Source organism: Arvicanthis niloticus, chromosome 19 (assembly GCF_011762505.2).
Source record: "Arvicanthis niloticus isolate mArvNil1 chromosome 19, mArvNil1.pat.X, whole genome shotgun sequence".
NCBI lineage: Eukaryota > Metazoa > Chordata > Mammalia > Rodentia > Muridae > Arvicanthis > Arvicanthis niloticus.
In genome coordinates, this window is record NC_047676.1 from 51,245,865 (window position 1) to 51,271,970 (window position 26,106).

Consider the following 26,106-nt stretch of genomic DNA (forward strand, 5'->3'; position numbering starts at 1 on the left):
AAATCAACTTAAATCTAGGCAGCATAGCATGGGAAGAAGAAGACAGACAGAAATCTGTGTTTTGCTATGCCATACAGTGTGACAACAGAAAGATACCCACAGCTCTACCCTCTGCCCCATGGCACAGGCAAGCCACAGGCTCTCTCTCTTGCCACCGTATAAGTATGTGGTGGACAGATGGGAGAGAAAGAGAAGTGGAACAGCTTGAACACTATGAAGAGAGATGGAACTGGAGACTCGAGGGTGGAGAGACCAGGAGAGGAGACCACAACCAATCAAAGTGCAGAGTCGTAGTTCCCAGCCCCAGTTAATACATCTACAGCACAACTCCTACATTTACAGTTCAGGGAACTGTGAAGAAAAGAGGGCAGAAGTGTTCTGAGAACTAGAGAATCAGGAAGATTGCTGTGAAACTGTGTCTCCTAGTAACTGCAGAAGCCACACCCACAAAGTCTCACCAACATGTCTGCCTAAACATGAGCTGAACATGAACAATAACAATAGGCATGCTATTGGGGCAGGGGTGAGGGGTAGCAAATGGGACTGAACGTTACGAGGAAAACTACAAGCAATTAAGAGATGCTGACAGTGGGAGAAATGGTCTTCACAGGGACAAAAGAGCACAGCAGTTGGTTATCTAACATGAGATGGTCAGTCCTGAACACAGACTGAGCATATGTTGTGTGTGTATGCATATATATGGATATGTGTGTGTGTGTGTATGTATGCATATATACGTATGTGTATGTGTATATGTGTATGTGAATGTGTATGTGTGTGCATATATATGTATGTGTATGTATATGTATATATGTAACAGCGACTAATAAAAAGAGAGACCATGGGTTTTGAAAGTGAACAAGGAGGCATACATGAGAGCATTTGGAAAGAGCAAAGAGAACATGGAAATAATTATATATTATTATATTATTACACTGATTATTAAACTATTACATTATAATCCCCCAAAAATAAAAGAAGCAATTTTAAAAGGCCTACTCTAGTCTGCCTGATAAATGACATTTGAGAATAGCTCTCCAAGAACTAAGCACACAGGCATGATTGGTAGTTTTAATTGTCAGCCTGATAGTGTGGAGTCCCAGTGAAAAATTGCTTAAATTGTGTTGGCCTGTGGGTATAACTTTTGAGAGACTTTCTTAAGAAGAAATACCAACCCTTAATGTGGCTGACACCACTTCATGGACTGAGAGCTGGGCTGAAGACAGACAGAGAGAGACAGCGGAAAGCAGTCATGTATACACTCTCTCTTTCTACCCTTGGCTATGGCTATGGCTATAATGTCTCTCAGGCTATTCCTGCCAATGTACTGGAATTGTGAACTAGAAGAAATAATTTCTCCACCAAGTAGCCACTGTGAGTATATTTTATCAAACAAACAAACAAATCTGGAAACAAAAACAAGCCAAACAGGACTTGGCGAGGATAATATTCTAAACACAGGTACATCCAAAGGTCCCAGGGCAAGAGAGTGGGACCCAAAGATGATCTTTACAAAGGACTCTGGGAATCCACAGCTGAGGTTTTTCAGGGAGAAGTGATTGTGATGCAGCCCGTTGTCTACTTCATAGAAGACAAAGGTCCTGCTAGAAGTGAAGATTGTAAAAAAGACACCACGTTTTTGAGCCAGTATTATATATTCTCACTGGATTGTTGCTTAGATCATGTAAATTTCTATCCAGACATACATATTTATAACTCTTATCTAAGCCTCAAAGCAAAGCCATTGAGGTGGTTAATCTTCACTTTTAACTTGTCTGGATTTGAAATCACCTAGCTGACACACCTGTAGATGTGTCTGCTGGGGGTATTTTCAGAGAGGATTAACTGAAGAAGGATACACACCCTAAATGTAGGTAGCATCATCCTTAGGCTAGACTTGATGGAGAAGAGAAGAAGACAAGAGGACCAGCATTTGTCTCCCTTTGTTTCCTGGCTGGATGCAGTATGAGCTCATGCTGCCTCATGTTGCCTGCCACCATGCCTTCCTAATATGATGGATCATGTCCCTTCTTAAATCATCAGTGAGCATAACTCCTTCTTCTCCTTTGTTGCTTTTGCTAATCACTTTTCACAGTGTGGAGAAAGTAACAGCTACAACCATAAACTAGCACACACACAAGAGGTCATTCTTCTTTGCCTATTCCAAATTAGTGATGTGCTCACAGTGTTTACACTTATTGGACAATAGTTAAGGAACTGCACTTTGAAGTCAAGCAGAGAGTTGTTCAAATTAAGAGCCTACTAGATATCCAACCAGGGAACACTGCACGGGCCCTCAGAAAAACAGTTTTATTCGTCTCGTTTTGTATAAGATCCTTCATGGTTGTGGAAACGAGACATTGTTCTCTAGTGCTGTCTCTTTCTAGACTTTCCTTACTGAAACATTTATAAGCATAGGCTATACAGGAAGACATTGAAATGGTAAAATTATTCTGAAAATCTTACCCACAATAGAAGCAAGTAAACGTAAAAGAAGCAATATAAGAAAGTGTGCCTTTAGTGCACAAAAGAGACTTCTGTGGGAATTGCTCTTTTCATGTTTGGATGATGCACCTGTAGCTTGAATAGTCTTCATCTTCTCTGTTTTCCAGATAACATATGGCCAAGGCAAGATGAGAGATTTTAGCTAAAATCTCATAGCTTGTCTGTGGCAAAGATGGACCAGGTAGTCAACTCTTCTTGTGATTTGCTGGGGTCAGGTGGAACAACATCAGCCCTCAGTCCTTAGCAGGACTTGGAGAAGGGCAACCTCAGGTGACTAACCCAGTGACTGTATTGCAAGCCTCTCTCTTCCTTTTTGGTTTTGCTTTCTTGCTGGGGATTGTTAACAGAGATTATGGAACCCTCATCACAAACGTTCCAAACTGTCTCATTATGTGCCGACTACTAAGGATGTATGAAAAACAACTTTATTCTGAATGGATTCTAAAGGGTATAGATTTAAAATGTGAGGACAGAAAGCCCTCTGTAGTCTACAGCTTCATTTGGGAAGAAAGGATTGTTTCTGACTTATCTTTGGATCCAAGGACTACCACACAGCCTGCCATGTGGAAAGTATCTGGGTGGCATTTTAAGCATCGCACCGCCAGGCCCTCTGATGACCGATACCCGTTATCACAAACAGTCAAGCTGGAATGGACCAGACCTCAGCTGCCATGACTTTGTGCTTTCTGCTCTAAATCTACAGTGCTTACCTGGGAATGAATAGACAGAGCCCAGATGTGTCTCCATTGCCCGTTGGAGACTTACTCTACTTGGGTACATGAAGGCAGCTTCTTTTGCAGCTGTTGTAATCTGAGCTAGAGCCTCGGGCCTAGTTCATCTCCATGAAAAAGTAATTTTATACACTTATTTATATATTTATATGTCTGCGTGTGTGAAGAAGTTATAAACACCCCATGTCTCCAGGTGATCAGTGAGGTCAAAGAGAACATCCAATCCCATTTTCTGAGTTTTCTGGGGTGTAAGCCATGCTAGGTAGGTGCTGAGAACTGAACCCTGTAGTCTGCAGTGGACCAAGCATTCTTAACAATTGAGCCATCTCTCTAGTCCTGGAAGAGCAAATAAGAATAAAAGAATACACAACCACTTCCCTTTGGAGGCTCTGGTTGCCTCCAACCTTGCCATGGAGAATGCAGAGAAAGATAGTGACTTCCAGAAGAGTAAAGTGTCCTCACTATCTGCTGTGAGAAGACCGGCACTTGGTCTCAGTCTGCACGGTCGCTGGTAGTTGACCTGCCTTGCCTTTTGCTCCTGGGTTCACTTCACATACTCAAGATTCTATGTCAATATCAGCAAACAATTCCTGTTACTATTTCCATTTTGTAAATGAGCTAAATGAGGATATAGAGGTAAAGTAACTTGCCTGAGATCACAGACAGCAAGTGGCCAATGTCAGACTTCACAGCTACACTGCCACCCATGCAACGTTGGCCAGATAAGAGATGCTCTGCCCTTCTCTTTCCTTATAAGAGAAATGAAGGAGAAACACAGACTACCTTAGATTGTAAGGAAAGGCAATTTGGAAAATGCACAAAACCCTCTGATTTCTCCATGCATTCCAGCTCTTTCTGTTCTCTTCTGTCCTTCACATAACCTGGCAAGGGGAAGCATCACCTCTTGAGCAATCCTGTAGAAATATAAAGCTGAAAAGAATATGCTTCTTGCCAGAGCCAATGATAACAAGGCTGATTTGTTCAGACTTATTATTTTGTTTCAATAAAAGATCTGTCTCTGGTTTCCCCAGCAATCCCTCAGAGCCAACCCAAACTGAAAAGACACGCAGCACAGAGAGTGCAAACTCATTGTTGAAACATGACAAATACTTGGAGAATCAGGAAATTCCTTCTGTAAATGGCCAGCTCCTCAGTCAACACAGTCATGGATGAAATAAGACAGCAGTACAGTTGTGGCCTTTGAGGCACACAGTAGGACTCCATGCCCCTGTATGGAATGGATACCCAAGTCTATGCTTGCCAGTTGGCACATATGTTCCATGGACAAGATATGCAGGGCCTGGCCTCCAACTTGGAGCAACTGCTGGCAGAACACTGTGAGCATGTCAAAGGAAGGGGAATTTTTTTGAAGCCCATCGCTGTTTTTGTTTCTTTAAATGGTAGCCACTGAAAAGTTGTGCAAACACTTCAGCTGTGGAATATTTAATCTGACATTTGGCATGGCTCCTTTGTTGATCCAAGACATGAAGAATGTGTGTACTCTCTTAGTTCTTTCATTGCTTATTCAAAAAAAAAAAAAAAGATAAACCAGATATGGCAGTTTCATGTTCCTCCTCCTCACTTTGAACTGGGTCTGTAGCTGGAGGTATCCGTGGTTCCCCAGAAATGGAATGATAATTACAGACCACAAGTCAGGAGATGAATAGTCATTTAACCAGGTGGGTGGACTTAATGCCTTTCTGGAGGGGGGCTGGTAAAAACTTTAGGGGGTCACCATGACTGTAGGTGGGCAGCTTTCCCTCTAGAACCTGGCGTCTCGCAGCTTTGGAGCTTCTCATGGAAATATTATCCAAAAGATAACATCCCACTCCTCCCTTGGTTTTGGTGAGAAGGGACAGAAGCAAAACCACAAAAACAGCAAGAAGAACCTGGTGGGAGTCTCTTATCTGCTACACTGGTCCTGCAGCATGCTGCCTCTGCTCTCCAATGCCAAGGGGAGATATTCATTCTGCTGCTTCTGAGTTGTCTCATTGATGCCTTGTTTCCTTATAACCCACATCTCTTCTGGATTACCTTTAACTAAGATGAAACCGTTTCTACCTCTACACCAATAAGGAGAGCATTGCCCACCTAGAAAACTCAGCGTTCCCAAAAGCCTGGCTAGCAGACACTTCTTTTTCACCGTGTGGAGGGAAGGACAAAGTCCTGAGCAACATTGCACAGTAAAGCACGAAAGTTTCCAGATGCTTCTCCACTAAAGGACGGGAGCGGTTGATTGACGTCAGAAAACACAGCTCAAGTCCCACCCTCTACAGGCAAGCCAGGCATGCTGGCTACTCTAGCATCACAAGCCAAGGAAGACAACCTATTCATCCTCCCCCACTGAATTCTCAGTGGCAACCACTCTGACCTAAAGCTGCAGCTAATATGATCGGTGTCAGAACCAAGGACAAGAAGGCTCACTGCTGTCACTTAGCTATAGATGATGTAATTCTGAGTCAACAAATTCCTAAAGCAATATTTCATTTTATTGTAGGATGAATGAAGCTGGACGGGCAGAGGAGAGAGCCGGGTAGAGATCATCAGTCACAGAAAACAAAAAGCCAACCAGAGACGCTGACACTGCAAAGAGCACTGGAGACTGGTAAACCTGGCTAGTTCCTTAGTTTTCATTCAAGTTCCCAGGCCGCATTCAAAACAAAAAAAAATCTATCTTTGTTTTCCATGGAAAGTTAAAAAAAAAAAATTGTTTTAAAAATAATGTCCGTGTTTGTGCTTTTATGGCTTTAGAGTTTGAATGATTCACTTTGATGAGAAAGAAATGTCTAGAACTCAAAAAGAACTTAGTTAATGGGCAAAAATGTGCTCCACAGTAGGAAATGCCTATAAGAATGGGCCTTCTGGGAAAACACAATTCTGATACAAAATAGATATGCAAAAATACAATTTTTGACATTGAATATGTGTTTTATATGTAGCAGAGAGTGACCACACATAAATAAATAATAAATAAATAAATAAATAAATAAATAAATAAATAAATCTGCCTTTTTCCAAACTCTCTTCTGTTGGACATAAGCAGTCAGTGTATGGCAAAGTCTGCAATATTTACTATGCATTTTGGAAAGACTAGAAGAGAATTCAAGGTTCTCAATACAAAGAGCTAATATGTTTGAGAAACTGGAAAGGCTGACCAGCCTGGCTTGATCATTAATATGTATACTACAACTGTATGTCTCTGCAAGCATTATACGTCAATTACAGATAAAAATCTATGCATTCTTTCTCAAAGAACCTAACAGTGTGTGTGTGTGTGTGTGTGTGTGTGTGTGTGTGTGTGTGTGTGTTTCCTGGCAGGGTGTTCCTGGCATGAGGTACTTCTGAGTGTCTTCCCTGTGAGAAGATACACCAAGTCAGAGAATTGCTGTGGAAGGTTTCCAGAAATTGTTCTTCTCAAAACAGCTTAAGGGTGTCCTTCATCTATCTTTGTCAAGTGTCACTCATGCAAAAAGATGTTGTGCCTCAACAATGAGCCAGTTACAACTTAAACTCAAGCGTGAGAGAGTCCTTAAGTGAAGAATGTTCTGTAGAAATCACTTCATGGACTTGCTCAAAGTCATCTTAGCAGTCTGGCACCTCAAAGATGGCATCAAGGCATTCATCAGTAAACAGTTTAGAAGCCGCATCGGGCCTGACAAGTCCTCTTAGGCTTCTTACTGTAATAAGAACTACAGGTGTTCAGGAATGATTCAGGGCATAGGCTGAAGAATAATGATATCTCACTTGCTGACTCTGGAAGGAGTTTCTGGAATGTTCTGATGAGAGGTAGTAGAAGGAATGGGTCCAAACTGATTAACTATGGCTGTCACTTGTATAATGCAGTAATGTTGATAGCACAATTGGTTTTAGATTACGAACTGTAGTCCAAAATTGGATCAGATGAGTTTCTACTGGTTATAAACTGATCAACATAGTTTTTCCCCAGGGTTCAGATGGTGCCTTTCTAAGCCTAACTCAGGACAACTGGCACTATTCCAGTTTTCATTTGCATGTGTCTCTGTCCATGTCTAGATGCTCCACAGTCATTTGCCAAGGTTGTTGGAAGACTATGATCTGTGCTGGACACTGAAATAAACTAGTTAATTCTCTGTAACACCACAACCTCCCTTATAAAACCATTGCTTCATATTTAAATGTTTAAAATGGTGGAAAAAGAATGTTTCTTTTTATGATCTGCCTATACATTCATCTTTCCCTATCCTTGTATCACCCTCTCCATGAAAGGGATAGTTTAAAAGAAGATTATATTATGAACACAGTGTAAAAGTGTGTCCCAGCATCATCCTTACCATTCAGTTTCAGTAGATTTCTTACATGTGTGTATTCAATATATGCAGTGGAAACCTTAGAGAAATGAACTCAATTCCTATGGAAAATACTAAAATTACTTCCTGTCATATGGCTGCAACAGAAATGTTATTGGCAAAGTAAGTCGCAATATTATTCCCTGCAGAAGATTTCTGCATATGTGAAAAAGTATAATTGCTTAATTCAACACAAGAAGAGGAAAAAGTGAGCACGTTGGGAAGTGTGCTGCTATAATCAAGTTAAGCTCCATGTTGATTAAATTTGAACTTACAAAAAGCTACATTTATTAAACATATAAAGAAAGTGATGAATTGTCTAAGGATTTCACACTCAATAAAGCTCAGGTCCATTGAGGGTCCATCAAAATAAAAAAATGAGTCATAACCTTTACTATAAACAAATATAAAAAATTATATTTTTTGCGGTTCTAGCTAGAAAGCTACTGGTACACCCCTGATGGAAGAGTGGTCCTCTTCTATCAAGGAAGGACATTCTGTCTGACCAAGTCTACAATGTCTGGAGAGGTGCACGTGGAGCGTTGAAGGATGAAGGGGAGAACTTCCTAGGTATCTCAATCTGCAGAATCAACCATAGTGATCAATGGAATTACAGATGTTGCAGTCAGATTGCCCTCATATTCTGGAACAAGAAGGTTTAAATGGGATCAGGGATAGAAGGGCAGATTAGAGGCTGGAGTATGGGGAAGGATGACTGAAAATCTTTGAAAATGCAATATGGAAACTTACTACTATAGAATCTTTCTAATATATACATATATGCTATATATGTATATAATATACATATACATATGTACACATATACAAACACACACACACACATACACTACTAGGAGAGAAAGGTTATCAAGAGTTTAACCCAGATGTGAACCCTGTAAACTACAAGAATGATTACACTAGCAAGATATGTTCTAGTTGCTCAAATACTTTAGGAGTAACCAATCACTTTTGGATTGAATATAAGATTTGCTTCATAAGATGAAACTCAATCCTTGTATCATTAATTAAACAGAAAAATATGGCTGACTGGATCATAAGCCCTAGGGAAAATATTAACATTATCCTTATGATAAATAAATAGTTACAAAACTGACCCCTAAGTTTTTGTTGTTATATACATCACTCAACTTTCATCAGAGAAACTTCTTCTTAATCTTATTGCTGATTAGCAGAGAGACCTACAACTGGTCAAGTGCAGACAATAAGAGATTGTGGGGTTTTTTAGACATAAATGGGGCAGTTATATCTCACGTTTTCCTTAAAAGACCCATGGAACATCATAAAAATGAGTGGAAAGTTTGTAATAGCTGAAAGTATTGGGCATATGTGCCAAAATAAAATTTGCCAGACATGACACTGCCTCTACAGTATGAACTCACAGTATGGTGAAATCAATTCAGCCAAAATTCCAACATAAATGGGAGAGGGTATGAAATCTTACACCTAGTTCAGGGGTATAGGCAATGGATAGCTACTGGGGGAAGGTGGCCAATGTTGTTTAAGAATGAAACCCCTGTAAAACTACCCATGCTTCAGGAGATGGCCATACTGACAACACTAGTTAGATTCAATGGGTTTTAAGGAACAAAAGCACATGACGTTGGGAGTGGGCAGTAGTGGGTGGATTGGGGAAGAATTGGAGGGTGGAACAAGTAGATGGACTTGATTAAGACTCATATGCATATAGAAAATTCTCAAACACTAAAACATAGAATAGATTGTGATTATAGGAGATGCTTGCATATTTTATGAAGGAATACATGCTCCTGAGAGCTTCAAACAAATTACTAAGCAGATATGATTAAAAAAAAAATCTCTGCAGTTGGCACACAGGAAAAATTAGAGAATAAAAGAGCTTAAGAGCAGCAGCAACAACAAAAATACAAGAGTTAGAAATGAAAGATAAAATAATTTCAGCATTTTCCCTGTTAACCACAAAAATGTATTAAAAACAACTAAACAGAAATAGTAACATCTACAAAAATCACCCCAGTACTGAGTCACAATGATGAAGTAAATCTTGTAATATCAAACTGGAATTGTTGCTATCAGAACAAAAAAAATTGAATCAAAGCAAAGAAAAACCCATCACAGTGCTGAGAGGATAAAGATACAGAAAGTGTCTTAGACAAATTCTGGATATTCTCCTAAATCTACTTTAGGAGTTTTTTCCACATTTTTTTTATTAACTTATTTATTCACTTTCCATCCCAATCTCATTACCTCCATTCTCTCCTCTCAGTTCTCCCCTCAAGCTCATCATTCCTTTCTTCCCAAGGGAGCCCAGTTAGGGGAAGTGGATTCACAGACAGGCAACAGAGCCAGAGACATCCTCTGTTCCAGTTACTAGGGATCCATGTGAAGACCAAGCTACACCTTTGCTGCATATATGCAGGGAGCTTACATCCAAGCCATGCATGCTCTTTGGTTGGTAATTCAGTCTCTGTGAGCCCCAAGGGTCCAGGTTAATTGACTCTGTAGGTCTTCCTATAGTGTCCTTGACTCCTCCGCCCCCCTCAATCCTCCACCCAATTCTTCCTCAAGAATCCAAAAGCTCTGCTCAATGTTGGCTGTGGGTCTCTGCATTTGTTCCCATCAGCTGCTGGATGAAGCCCCTCAGAAGACAATTATGCTAGTCTCCTGTCTGCAAGCATAGCAAAGTATCATTAATAGTGTTAGGGATTGGCACTCTCCTATCAGATGGATCTCAGGTTGGGCCAGTCATTGGTTGGCCATCCCGTCAACCTCTGCTCCATCTTTATCCTTGCACATCTTGTAGGCAGGAAAAATTTAGGTCAAAGATTTTGTGGTTGGGTTGGTGTCATTATTTCTCTACTAGAAGTCCCACCTGGCTATGTAAGGTAGTCACTTCAGGCTCCATATGCCCCTGCTTCTAAGAGTCTCAGCTAGGGTCACCTTCACCTCGATATCATCTCAAGAGCCTCTCCATCCCATGCATCTGGCTTGTCCCAGAGATAACCCCCATGGGTTTCTATTCTCTCTTCCAGCCCTCTTCCCCCATCCCCGTCACACCTGATATCCCTGCCCAGCTCCCTGTTCTCCCTACATCCTCTCCCTTCCAGTTCCCTCCATCCATCCACCTGTGATGTCTATTGTATTTCACCTTCTGAGTGAGATTCAAGCATCTTTCCTTGGGTCTTCCTTGTTACTTAGCTTCTTTGAGTCTGTGGATTGTAGCGTGGTCATCCTGTACTTTGTGGCTAATATCCAGTTATATATGAGTACACACCATGTACTTCTTTCTGGTTCTGGCTACCCTCACTTAGGATGATATTTTGTAATTCCATTCATGTGCCAGCAAATTTCATGATGTCCTTGTTTTTAATAACTGAGTCCATTGTGTGAATGTACAACCTTTTTTTTAAAAAATTCATTCTTTAGTTGAGTGGCATCTGCATTGTTTCCAGTTTCTTGCTATTACAAATAACACTGCTATGAATATAATTGAGCAAGTGTCTTTGTGGTATGGTAGAACATCTTTTGAGAATATACCCAGGCATGGTGTAGTTGAGTCTTGAGGTAGAACTATTCCCAATTTTATTAGAAAAAGCCAAATCGATTTCCAATCAAGTTCAGTTTTTAAAAAAGACATGGACTAAATTGTTGGGAGGGACTACTGCATCTGGGAATTCAGCTCTGTGCTAAACTTTGATACCACACATGTTTTGAAGAAATTCGGGGATCTTTTTGTCGCAGTGATCTCTGCTAAGAGTGTTCTTAATGATAATGATATAGGGAAAATTATCTCTAGGAAGTGGTCGCTAAGGATTCAAGATGAAACCCACTTGGAGGAATGTTCGCTATTACAGTATGATAGTCATGAATGTAATGAAGTATGAGAAGGAGAAGCTGTGGGAAAAGGAGGGAGGAAAGAAGGACACTTTCTCACACTACATAAAGGGGAAGAATACTGGGAGGTTCTATACTTTAAGTTTGTACCATTATGATGAGACCCCAGAAACTACTGAATACAGGAGAATATTGTCTCAACTCAGTGGAACTGGAGCCTAAGAAGTTGTTTTAGAACTGTGTAGGAAAGACGCACAATCATAAAGCAGAAATTCCACTGTAGAAAAGGGAGAAAAAAATTTTAAAAAGACTGCATCCATATTTTTATTTGCTTTAGGTATGTTGACATAAGGTATTTAGGGTTATAGTTGTCTATTAACTCAATTAAACTGGAAAAAGTAAATTTTCTAAAAAAAAAGTTATAAAATAATACAAGAAATAAAAAGTACTACATGCCAAAAACATATGTAGTTTTAGGAAAAATTTACTCCTAGAAAATGAAAAAAGTAAATAATAAATGTTTTTTAAAGAAGATAATAGAAAAAGAAAAAATATTAATTCTAAAAAAGGTATGAAACATGAAATTAGACAAATAATCAGTATTCTTACTTAAAAACTAGAGTGCAAAAGTATCTAAAATAACTAATCTTAGACAAATTAAGTGTAGTATGGTGGTTGCCAGAAGGCAGGGGAGAGAGGATGTGGGTCAGAGGAAACAAAATGGAAGTCAAGCAACTTTGTATTTCGAGGCGTAAATGCTAGAGATTTAAAGTTGTGGGTATATTAATAAACTTCATTCAGGTATTCTACACCACTTAATTGTTATATCACTTTGTATATCATAATTATGTAAATTATAAGTTGTCAAAGAATTTTTTAATGAAGTGGTAAATAAATGAACTGAAAAATTCAAAGTACCAGTTTATAAACAAATTATTGCTTAAAAAATATTTAATAGTATAAGGAGAAAGTGTGAGGGAGGGAGGAAGAGAGAGAGAGAGAGAATCAACAATTTAGAATAATCAACGAAGGCCTAGAGGATTATAAAGAGGAAACGAAAAAGACAAAGACATCGGGAGGAATCGGGAGACAATGAATGTTGCATATAAGGATGCATAAGAATAGGGGACATGAATGAAACACTGGGAGAAAATGAGTTTAAAATATGAGATTCCATCTGAAGGAGCTTCATGAAAAGTAAAAAGTTAGGTCCCTAGATAACAGTGACATTAAAGTCAGAAGGTAAACTGTTTTGCGAGAGTGGAGCCATAAGAAACAGATCAGCTATCAGGAACAGAAATCAGGCTGGTTTTAAAAGATGTACATCCATGTTCACCAAAGATAGCAGAAAAAGCAGCTGGATATAGTCCAATACCTCTTAATAGAAACATGCATTTTTTTTATTTATACAAACAAATTGTATACAATGAAAATGACCTGCTTATAACTTATATGGTAAATGTACACATAAATCTCATAAAATAATAATACTGAATAAATGAAGTTCTAGATGAAAGAGTGTGCCAGAAAGGGGACGTTAATGGACCTTCGGAGGGGCACTGTCCTCCTTCTTCACTCACCCATGGCATGCAGCATTTTCACCCATTTTGTGGAATCGACTGAATTGTATACTGACAGGTTGGATAAAATGTCAGCATACTATTAGAGAGAAGCCATCTAAAATGACAGTGTTTGGTGGATAGGTGCTCCAATTTCCATTAACATTTTAAAATATTTGTATCAGAAATTTAGTGGGAATGTCATGTGATACAACAAAGCTTCAAAATGAGCAACAATGAAGCGAAGGAGGAAGAAAAAGGGAAGAAAGGAAGGAAGAAAAATGAAGGAGAAAGATAGGAAGGATGAAGGGAGAAAGAAAGAAAAGGAGGAAGGAAGGAAGGGAGGGAAGAAGGAAGGGAGGGAAGGAAGGGAGGGAAGAAGGGAGGGAGAGAGAGAAAGAGAAAGGAAGGAAGAAAGCAAGAAAGGATGAAATGAAAGAAGGATGGAAGGAATTTTATCAAGGGAAATGCAAAACAATGAAAAGGCATAGAAAACAGAACTAAAATGTAATGGCAGAAACTGCTCTAAATGTGTCAGTCATCACAATAAAATGTAAATAGTTTAAACATTTTTTTAAAAAGCACGTTAGAAACTTTGAAGTAAAAATGTATCTACAACCCAGATCATATTTCCAAATTCCAAATATGTTCTCCCATGGAAGTAATAAGTGACCCTAAGAAATGAGCCGGAAGGGGGATGTTGAAGGAGGGGAGCTAGAGGAAGGCAGGATGCTTTCCTGGAACTGTGGACAAGGTCTTTCTGAAGGCTGAGGTCTTTGTTCTCATTTTGGCAGGAGTTGGGGCATAAGTGTTGGGTTTAAAATCAGAATAATACCTGTAATGTACCCTCAGTTGTACCCTCAGTTGTGCTAGGGTTTGGGGGTCTGTTACATGGTCATTGCTGAATTCAATTTTCACTTTTGTGTTGACAAAACGTGAGCACATATGCACACTCTGGACTCCGCTGACTTATGTCTTTTTCTTTTTTTCATCCACCCTTATGAAAGTAATGGGATCAGATGCTTTTTCTTATCCTCTTCTCATTTGGCTTTAGTTCAAGTTTATACTGTCATTACAAATAGGTGTCCCATTTTTAAATTTTTCCTTATAAAATTTCACACAATTATCATTGCTTACTTATATCATTGCAAATATTTATTTGCCTTTTGTCTGAATATCTTTTCTGTTTCTGTGATTAAAATACCTTGACACACATTACTTAAGGGTTACAACTCTGGGTGACAATCCATCCTGACAGAGAAGTCATGGGGACAGGAGCTTGAGAAAACCAGTGGCGTCACATTCACTGTCAATAGCAGAGAACAATGAATATCTGCATGCTAGTATTCAGATTCATTCTCCATTCTTATATAGTCCAGGATCCTCTGCCTAGGGAATGGTGCCTCCTACAGTGAATGGATCTTCTCATCCCAATTGATGCAATCAAGATAATTCCCACAAACTGCTCAGATAAAATCTTGGATTTCTTCAAGCCTTGGACAAAAAAGCAAGCTCTTTGGGCAGCTCCTAATGCAATCTCATTGCCAACATATCAGGGTCTTTGTAAAAGAAACAGAAGCACATTTAATCTCCCTGACACCAAACTTAGAGGTACACTTATAAGCAGGTGTCTCTCCTTCACACCTTGTACTAATTATTTCCAGCAATCTTTCTACTCACAAACTTTGCTATGAGTGCCTGTGTCTGACTATGTTGCCTGCCTTTGGGACTGTTTCCCCCTACTGGGCTGCCTCCTCTAGCCTCAGTAGAGAAGATGCTCCTAGTCTTATTGCAACTTGATATGCCAAGTCTAGTTGACATCCATGGGAGGCCTCCTCTTTTCTGAAGAGAAAGGAAAGAGGAGTGGATGGGGCTGGAAGGGAGGGAAGAACTGGGAGGAGAGGAGGGAGGGGAAAATGTGGTTGGGATATAAAATCAATCAATCAATCAATCAATCAATCACTCAAAAGAACTTTGCTATGGTTGACTCTGGGCTGTGTGCTCTACAAAGATCTATTGTGCTAAAAATCTTAGTCCCCAGGTGAGTATGTTGGGAGCTTGTGGAACATTTGAGAAGTGAAGTGAAGAGGGAGGGCACAGAGACTTCATGTGTGTGGACTGTGTGACTCCAGCCTCTTTCTAATCTTCTCCTTAATGATAAAGTCTGCCCTTGTCACATCTATGATGTGACTCTACCTGTCCCTCTCACTAGAGGTTAAACCACCTGATTCTGGAAGTGACCAGCGAAGATTGTGAACTAAGATAGTACTTCAAACATAACATTCACAAGCATCCTATAAAAAGAATAAGAAAGTTATCAACAGTAAATATATAAGCATACTTTTACTTCTGCCAACCTTGGGGAAAGATACAGCAAAGGAAATATTTGTCTTCTTGACCAAAATAAACCTGGACATGATCTGCTCACTCTGTCTGCATTTGGAAGACAGGGAACGAGATTGGTTAGATTCTACTAGAGAAAATGCCATACTCTAAACTGGTGGCTGCACTGCATGGATGAACTGAAGATACCCTTCCATTAGAAGATGTAATTGAATATGACTGAGGTAATGAGGCTGAATGTGTCAGCTTGGAGCCCTGCAAAGATGCAAATCATTGGCAACCTCAAGGCATCTTCTAATGTGTCAATCACCATCCCTGCCATGACCCACCTGGTCTTAAAATTGCTTTGCAGTCTTTTATATTCTGAGATGATCATCGTATTGTTTTAGAAACAAGATCATGTCCTAATCTGTATTGTTAGAATAGCTGATTATCTGAAAACAACCAAGTATTTTTCTATAGCCTGTCACTTTAAAAAAAATCTAGCATTACAATCTCAAGAATCTTATTTTTAGGTTTCAGATTCTGGTCTTGCTAATTTCAGTTGTATGTATGGCCTTGAGCAAATCTATCATTAATAGGGTTTGAATCTTGAACTCCCTCACAAACTTCTAGGACCCTATTGTGAAGGTTGGGGGGGTCTTTAGAATGTGGGGGTTGGCTGAAATAGTTGTGTGTGTGTGTGCTGTGTGGTGTGTGTGTGTGTGTGTGTGTGTGTGTGTGTGTGTGTGTGTGTTAGGGTAGGGTTTTGAAGGTACCAGCCTGTGCTCTCTTCTTCCTGCCTGGGGCCCTGTGAGAGAGCCCTTTTCTCACGTTCCTGAGGCCCCAGTGGAAGACTGAAGTCTCTTTTCAAGCACAAGAGAAAAACCCATTTTCCCCTTTAAGTTTGTTTCTGTCAAGTTTCAGTCAGTGTCAAAAACCTAGTATAATTATTTTTAAGTGAGCTTAATTTTCCTCAATTGCAAACGTTCCTATTGGATTGAATTGGATGTCATACGCAAAGTATTTAGAATAGTATCTGGAATCAGAGATGTGCTCAATAATAGTTCTCATTATGCAGTAATTAATTTCTTTGGTGTTTTGTTGACATCCTCTGGGACAATTCTATTTAAAGATCTGGTTTTTGTTCAATAAACAATGCCACCCTGTTTCCTAAATAAATTCAAGCCTGTAGGCCTTGAATATGAAATAACTGACACAAACTGATTATAATTCAAGAGTTTAAAATTAGATTTAAACACAATTTTTGTTTCAGTGTTGAAGTGAAAAGTCTTAGCTTTGCCTTATGCCTTAAGAGCTCATCCGTGGTCGGTTGTTCTAAATGATTTAACATGGATTCAGCAAGACCTGCCTGCCATGGGATGTCCCCTTCTGCGAGAATGCTACAGACCCAGATCCTTCTGATGAGGGGGGAGCCTCTGAGCCAAGACTTGCTCCTGCATAAAGACTTCAGGAATCAGATGCCGGTATCTCTATCACTGAGCTGACCTGATAGATTACCTATAAACTCATTCATATAGCAGCAGGTAGGTAATTACCAAGTGCCATTGGAGTTTAAGCTCAGTGTGAGCCGCAAACAGTGCATGGGTTTTCATAAAGCCATGTGTAAACACAAAAGCATCTGCAACTAAAAGGAAATGTTAATTTTAAAACAAGAACTTTCTATAGTTAGCTCTCTTTTGATTTCTTCCCACAAATTCATAAAAGTTTACAACATACTTTTACATTATATGTCATATGACTATTAAAAAGTATCTCCATCTCTTTGCTGAGCAGAAATCCTATCTTCAGTTCGGTTACTAGTGAGATGAGAAGCTCATTGATCCTTCTTGGCTCATCTATCAATGTCTTCTTTTGCTCCTTAGGGTTTGGTCTTCAGCCTGCGGCCAGTTGTCATGGCTACGATGATATTTCCTTCCTATACCTCCAGTTACCCTTGAGTGCTTCTCATATTCATAGTCTGTAGCTCGCTCCTGTCATACTTGATGGCCATCCATTTGAGATATGGCTTACATTCCACTAAGTCAACTTCCTTAACAGTTCTTTTCCCCTCTGCATTTTTCTTTGCAGTGTTGGCCAAGTTTGTGAAGTCATCAAAAGTCTGCTTCTGAACATTTCCGTTAGCTCACAGGAGACTCTACATTAGTGTTCAGTCACTCTCCATTGCCTTCCATCTCCAGCCTCTGTCCTGGACACCCGGTAAGCAACGTTGTCACTTCTGATGCCAGTCAACTCCAAATTTCATTTCAATGAGACGTTCAATCTCATTGCATGACATGTTCTACTTCCCTAAACCTCTGTCCAACACTGTAGTTGGTATTATTAATGTTAAATTTGTTTTCATTGCTAAATAAGATTTTATTATATGGATGTGCCACACTTTTAAAACTATGTTCATTCATTGCTGAACATTTGCCCTGTATCCATTCTTTCACTATTTTGAATAACGCTTTTAAATGTTTTATTAGCATATATTGGTATTCATAATCCTTGGTTTCTGTTGCATGAAATTTTAGAAACATGCTTGCTCTTTCTTGTGAGCTCTGCCTACATTCGTGGCTAGGCTCTGTGATCAGCAGCTGCCTGCATCACTCAGCTCCACCAATTGCTAGCTCTGATTCTTTTCTCATGAGCACCAGGAACTGCACTCTCTACATTGGCCAACCACCAAGCCTCTAACAGCCCAGGCTGTGCCTTTTTTTTTCTGTGCCCTTTCTCTTGTCCACCTGAGTCGCCGTGGGTAGAAAACACCAGACAGCCTGAATATTTTAAAACCAGTCAGATAACACAACTGCTAGGAGCAGAATCTGTTGTCCTAAACTCATCAGCTATCCTGTATCAGAATTCTGCCTGTGGTGGAGGCCATCACCAGTTCTAGTAGCCTCTAGGCCTTACATGATGTTCTTCTTCTGCCCCACGGTCTGGCCGAAACCTCTCTTTCTGTCTCCTTCCATCCTCTTTCTCCTGGGACCTGGAAATCTCACCTTTTTTCTTTTGCCCAATGATTGATTCTTCCATCTTTATTGAATTAATCAAAAAACAATTAGGGAACCAGATTTTAATATCAGTTCCTCCCCTTGCAGGTTTCATTATGATATTTATCATGCATGTCCATATTTTGATCTTATTCGTTCTCAGTTTTCCTCTCTCCACATCTCTCCCACTGCTCTTCTTCTTCTCAAGATACTATTATGAACAGGAATATGTAAATGTTTGGGCAAATATATAATTTCTTCTCTGAGCTACGTAGTAAGTCTATGTTCAGTTGCTTCAAGAACTATCAGCCTATTTTCAAAGTGATAACATTGTTTTAAATTCCCAACAGTATTTTCAATTTTTCATGTCTTCACTAAATTCTTACTATCTATAGCTCCTTAACAATAACTGTTCTAGTAGTTCTAAGATAAAATTTCATCACCATATTCAGGTCTTTCTCTCTTATAGTTTATGCTACTTTTTAATTTGTTTGAAAGTCCTAAAGTAATTTTTTCTATGACCATACTTCTAAATCCCAAACTGCCTTTTAGAAGTAGGTTCATAGGTTACCTTTCATTATTGCTGGGTTTGTGTACTTAAACAATGTTAAATTTCATGTAATTATTTAGCACAATTCCTAGTAAATCAATATTTTATGATCAGCTTGGTGCTGCTCTTAAATGTTGCTGTCACAATGTAATAATGAAATTCCTGGTTTACAAAACAAAACAGAACAAAAAAAAAAAAACCCGAACAACATTGGAAAAAGTTTAAAAGTTTTGAATGTTTTGAACAAGATGCAAACATACTGCCAAAGAGTGAAAGGAAAGTGCAGGAAGAGCTCAGTATTCTGTGAATATCCTAGAATCACAAAGAAAAAGTGAAACCAAGAGGAGAGAAAGACTAATAGTTACCTCTTATATAACAACTTATATTAATGAAAGCTATGTTTTAACGTAGTTTGCAGAACTTAGCAATTCAATGAGACATCAAAACAGTTTTGATAAAAACATCTTTGGCTACCACCAAGTAGGGAAAATGGTTTCTAGAATGGTTAGTTTGTACAGTTATCAAAATGTGAAAGAATCATGTATGTTCATTACATAGCTGGAAAGTTTTAAAGGGCACTTCATGTTAGAGGCAATGATGTCACTATCTGGAAAGACTTTTCAAAGTTCACAAACAAAATCCCCACTCACATGTACATACAGCACACACAGACACACACACACACACACACACACACACACACAAGCAAATGAACATGCATACACATACCAGATACAATATCCTAGCTTTTAATTTTTTTCTTTTATTATTTGAAATTATAATTATAGCATTTACACCTTCCATTTTCCCCCTAAATCTCCTTTTATTCCTTTCCTTTCTCTCTTTCAAATTCATGACTTTTTCCCATTAAATTGTTGTTATAAGCATATATATATATATACATACATACATATACATATAACATATACATATATGTTCCTAAATATATAAATATAACTTGGTTCATTATATACTGTTATTTGTATGTATGTTTTCAGGGATGACCATTTGGTATTAAATAACCAATTGGTGTGCTCTTCCCTGGGGAATGCCATTTCTTCTACTCTCAGCATCCCTTAGCTGCCTATAGTGCATTGTATAGGGTTGAGGCCTTGTGGGCTTTCCCCATCCCACTTAGCAGTTTATTGTTGCTGTCCTTGTTCAGCTCATGTTAAAGTGAGAAGTTATAGAGGTTGCCTAAACATTAACTTGAGCTTCTAGGCTCTTAAATTTTTCATTAATATGAATAAACTCAAATATTTATAGAGGTTATCACTTGCACTCAGATATGAAAGTATTATAAAATATTCTTCAAATCCAATCTGCATAATATTAGCACAGTGCATCAATGTAATATTCTGTACAATGTTCAAAATACATTATGCTGAAGGATTAGAAAGCTGAGTGAGGCCAGAAGTGGGATTAGAAATGTCTTTCTTTCACATATGGGAATTGCTTTTACTTATCTTTCATTGATATGAATTTTTTAAAAAAAGAAAAATGCAATTGCCAAATGATATTCCTGGGGCCATCTTGATGTGATCAAGCGTAATGGTTACTATTGAATCTAATTTTTGGTGGGATCATCTTATTCATTCTCATTTGCCAGGTTCAATCTTCTTTTAGTATCAGTTGAAGTAGTGAGTCAAGCAAAGATAAAGGTAGCCACTACCTTGTACCAATAAAAGCTCATGTCAAATATCTGATATATTTCAACACAATCCAAGTGTTATCTGTCAATTGCTGAGGAGATCTCTTCAAAATATGCATTGATGGGTAGATTAATGCTGACCTTCCCATGAGTCAGACATGCTACTGGACCCCATTGCCTACTTTTCAGATATCATCACTTTTCTGGGGCCCATGAGATACAGAATTCCTCAACCATCAGTGCTAACAAGATCCACTGCCTAAACAATATCCTTGAAGCATTTGGTTGTAGCTTTTTTCTCAGTGTATAATTACCCTAAAAGACTCCACAGTGGTGCCATGTGGCTCTGTTTACAACATGACATTTTTTTCATAATGAGGTCAAATCTGAGCTAAGGACCCAGAGATTGACTTCTGTGAAAGGGAGAGGATGGGCTCAGAATTCAATTGTATATTGATCTTTTACTCCCTTTAGTATCAAGTGATAGATTTAGTTCTTTCCTTTTTTCTTAGTTTGGATTTCATTGCTGTGATGACCAGGCAACTCTTATAAAGGAAAACATTCATTTGGGGCTGGCTTACACATTCAGAGGTGTATTTTTTTTATCATCATGGTGGGAAGCACGACAGCATCCAGGAAGACACAGAGCTAGAGAAAGAGCTGAGAGTTCTACATCTTGATCTGCAGGCAGCAAAGAAAGCCTGAGCTCTATACTCAACATACTTGGAGCATATAAGAGACCTCAAAGCCCATCTCACAATGACACACTTCTTCCAACAAGGCCACACCTAATAGTGTCACTCCCGATGGACCAGGCATCTACACCCATGAGTCTGTGGGGGTCATACGTATTCAAACCACCAAACATTTCATTGCAGAAGATGAATCTCTTTATATGTTTGTAGGAAGACTTTGACAGTGCTTGCCTTCTTCTCTACTCTTCTTTGACATTTTGCCAGCTCTCTCTGATTCATAAACAAGAGCAGACAAACGGACAAAAAATTCATAACAGTCCTTTTGTATTATCCCTTATTATTATTCTGTCATACTAGCAGGAGTAATTTGCCAGCCACAACTTTCATTTCAGTGAATATATCTACTTTACCTTTAGCACTAGCATAAACAACTGGAGCATTTTGGCATACTAGGGGATATTAGTATTTACATATAACAGTTTGTAGGCTCTTTCCTATCAGCTGGTAGACAGGTAACAAAGCTTAATGCCACAATTTACAGTGTATTTCTTAGTATCACTTAGGATTTCTTAGGATCACTTTTAATTAGTAACTATTTTTATCACTGCTCCAGGGGAAAAAAAGACACGTATGTTAAGATTTTTATGGAAAAAAAAATTCCAGAGGAACAAGCAGAGTGGAGCTGCGGGAGAGAGAAACTGAGCATGTGGTTATAATCGAGGCTTAGCTGGTCTCAGTGGAATCTGTGGCACATTAATGACACTTCAAAGGTGTCCTAGATTGAGCATGGAGGCCATTCAGTAGACTCAGGTTATCTCCTGGGAAGATGTGTAAAAATGAATGAAGCTACTCTTTCCCATGGGCAGTTTTGGGGTAGGAAGCATTTCTTTTAAGTTATTTAGAGCCATCAACTTTACAAGTTATGAATGTGAGTACCTTTGTTCCCAAGGAAGATTGTAGGCTGGGAAGGTCTCAGGGAAAGATAGATAAATTGGACAGAGAGACACCCTATTCAGTGTTTGTAGGTTTTTATGACTATCAGAGAGTGAGTCTGGATAGGAAACAGTAAGGGATTGGCTGAGAGGTTTGTTACGGAGTGTGAGTGTGTGTAATGTGGAATAGGGGAAAAATGTTGGAAAAATCTTGATGACATTAGAAATTCGAGGGAAGCCCCACACTCTGGAATCAGGTTGAAACTTTTGCTGATCAAGAATTTCAGCAGAATTAGCTGTTTGTTTTCTGTCTTCCCAGCCATTAATTTTTAGACCTCCATGGTTTTCTAGGAATCTCACCAGAAGTCTTATATATAATGAAAAGTCATGTCTTAAACCCTTATGCAACCTTAGCACCTTCTAGTTTGACTGTACCTGATTATAATGGCATCTAAAGCATTTCTTAAGGTGCCTCTCAAGTCTCTATTATCCGAAGAGACAGAAGGAAAGAGAAACAGGTTTCCTAGCAACCTTTTAAGATGTAACTTAAGAGTCACCAGAGGTTACATGCAGCTACTACTAAGACAATTAATTGTTTACTGTCCCTTGAGCTCAATATTCATATTTGTACATATCTTTCTCCTATTCTTACATAGATGGCACCTACCCCCACTGGGGTGTCTTTTGTGTGTGTATTTGTGTGTGTGTGTGTGTGTGTGTGTGTGTGTGTGTGTGTGTATTTCCCTTTCTCTCAACCCCATTGCTAAATCCTATACAAAACAAAACAAAACCTGTCTCCAATGAAATTTCCAACTTTGCCTCATTATACTGATTATCCATGGAGTTACTTTTAGTGTCAGAGTCACAAATCCATGTTGGGCCTGAGTTGAGGTCTCTAAAAGTCTAGCAGAACTGGTGAGGCTGTGGACAGTGGCAATGTAGAGCTGTGTCTCTGTCACCTCTAAAGGGTGAGTGCACATATTTTTGGAGCAGATTGTACTAAAACCAGAGGTTGGGGACATGAGTTTCCACCTGCAGCTATAGGGATGAAGCAACTTTTCATGGACTAAGATGAATAAAAGGCAATTGATATTCAGAAAGGACTGAAGAGTTTCTGGGATTCTCCTATTTCTTCTTTAAACAAGGTTTTCATTTGTGTCATCTTGTCAGATGCATCATTGAGATGTCTCAAATGACATGGACATGCATTATAATGAAGCAAAAGGCAGTTACCAGTTGTCTGGGTCAACTATGTTGGTCCCAGTAGGTTCTGACAAGGTCTTGTTTTCCAGAATTTGAACAGTTGCTTGGTGTCCTGATGTGATGATGTTCCTGTTCTAGCCACGTGGCCATAATGCCTACCCCTTTCCCTGTGCTGTGTAGTTAGCCTCCCTTGGAATCTGAAAATTCTCTGTGTATGCAGCAACTGTCCACCACACAGACATCATAAGTGGAAGATTACAGTAATGCTACATCAACCCAGTATTCTGTTGAGTTTTAAAACCAGTCAGTTTATTGAAAAAATACACTGCACACAAGGATCCCGACACCTATTAAAATAAGAAAATATCCCCCTGAGGTAAAAACAAGCAAAACTCCTGCCCAGAGATAGATCCTATTTCTTCCTGTCTATCTAACAATTAGCGCATGCTGTAGAGAGAAGTGTGCTTCTGAATATCAAGTGAGTGATCTGAAACCCGAATACAATCTGCCAGAAGACTGGAGCTTTCTTAGGTAAACATAACTCCCTCCTGACTGCTCAGCAGAAGCTCAACACACACACACACACACACACACACACACACACACACACACACACACACACACACAATTCCTGTAAAGGAATAAGTCTGATTCCATCATTGCTGGTACTGCCATTACTTCTGCTTCCTGCATCAGCATTTTTCTCTGTGTGCCTGCCTGTTAGGATGTCATGGGGTCTCTGGCAGATTCCGTCCTTCTGGAAATACGAGTGAATGCAGAGTAGCCTAGTTTGCTTCTGATCATTTTGAGAAACATCTTGACCAGAAGCAGCTTCTTGAAGAGATTTGAAAGAAACTTCTTGAAAGTTTATTTCATCTTTCAACTTATGGTGCATCATAAAGGAAAGTCAGGACTGGAAATCAAAGTAGAAACCTGAAGGCAGGAACTGAAACAAAGATTGCAGAGGAGTGCTGCTTTGTAAACTTTCATGGCTCGTTCAGCCTGCTTTCCTCTGCAGCCCAAGACCACCTGCCCTTAGACTGTCTTACAGGTTAATCTGAAGGAGACAATTGAGGTCCCTCTTCCATATGACCCTAGCATGTGCCAAGACAAAGCTAACTATGATACCATAGTGTCTGTGACTTTTTTCTTCTCCCAGGGTCATCTCACACACACAAATATCTTGACACTTCAATAAAATAGATGATGCAGGAAGTGGTGAATATATATTTTACTGACATTTTAACACTCTCCAAAACATCAGGGAAATATGATATGCCAACCACAGAGAAAACACGGCTAAGGACCCAGTGAGAAACCTGAGGCTCTGTCATCCAATGTGTCACCAGATGTTTCTTTTGTCAATATTTTGAAGAGTGCAGAGAAAATTCTGATTATGTCAACTCCAAATGTCAACACCAGAGCTTGAATAATTGTGGGAAGAAAAAAGACCTCTGAGACATCCTTATACAAAAAAAGACCTGAGCCTTTCAAATGCACAAATACTGTGCTAGTAAGAAAGTATCTGGATGTAGAACTGAGAACCGCCATTGTGCTTGCTAACTAACACAGGAGCACATAGGTACATCCATATGTGCTCACACATTCACATTCTCCAACATCTATTGCAAATGACGGACGAATAAAAATGACAAAAAAACCTAAAAGAATGAATGAAAATTATAAGATAGAATCAATTAGTATTCTTTGCACAAAGGAATACATTCATCCCTTGGAAGTACAGGTCTCAATGTCAGCATATACAGTCTTTATGAATTAAAGACTACAAAAAAAAAAAAAAAAAAAAAACCAAAAAAACAACTCAATGTGGTGAATCAGGAGTTTCTGCATGTATGCAGTACATTGACAGTTTTTTCACTTCAAGTTCATATTAGTTACTTTCCTTGAGGGACAAAACACCTGACCAAAGCAAATTATGAAAAGAAAAGTACATTTTAGCTGGCAGTTGAAGGAGAAGACCCTTATTACAAGAAAGCCTACATAGCAAGAGAGTGAGCCGCCTGGTCACATTGTGTCTGCAGTAAGGAAACAGCACAGTGAATGCTATTCTTGGCTAGTTTTTTACTTCTGATACAGCTAAGGATCACAGCCCATGAAACAGCAATAAATTTAGGGTAGGTCTTTCAACCTCAATTGACATGATTTAGAAAACCCCATCTATTTATATCTAGAGACTATCTTGAGAGTCTGATTCTGGTTTCTCTACAGTTGAAAATATTAACCATCCCAAAGTATTTGCCTGATCAATATTCTGGAAAAATTTAAGACCAGGAAGCACTGAATTTTCTGTGTTATGGATCACATGGGTGAATTTTCTCTGCCCAGTTCTCTTCCTTTTGCTGACCCCTTTCAACTAACCCCATTTAGTAATTTAATTGAAGCATAGTATAAAATATCAAATGAATTAATTAGTTAACAAATAACTGACACTTATAAGATATAAGTTATAGATACGGTTTGCTGAATGGCTACAATTCTAGCATGAGGAAGGGAATGAAAATAGGAAAATCATAAGTTAGAAGCCAGCCTGTGCTATACAGTGTAAATGTAACTTTTATTCTCCTGTTGTAATTGTCATCTCTAAGACTTACTGCCTCAGTCTGATAACCCATGCCTAGTCCTGGAAGTGTCTATCCTCTGTATAATTTTATCTAGGCCTAGGATGTTTTCAGCCTCTTTGACTTACTATTGAATAAGCTCACCCTTTCTAATTGTTTCTGAACTCTAGGTGGTGGGTTCAACTCAGTTGTTTTGGCTCAAACTCCTCTCCCAGCTGACTAATTAA

At 39.0% G+C, this 26,106-nt stretch overlaps 1 long non-coding RNA gene across 1 annotated transcript in view; it reads left to right on the forward strand.

The window, feature by feature from the left end:
• The first annotated feature begins 4,779 nt into the window (after positions 1-4,779).
• Positions 4,780-26,106, forward strand: part of LOC143435146 (uncharacterized) — a 40,998-nt gene continuing 19,671 nt past the window's right edge. Inside the window, exons 1-3 of the long non-coding RNA XR_013105156.1 lie at positions 4,780-4,915; positions 5,734-5,841; positions 17,365-17,493. This is a non-coding gene — a long non-coding RNA (uncharacterized LOC143435146). The remainder of the gene's footprint in view (positions 4,916-5,733; positions 5,842-17,364; positions 17,494-26,106) is intronic.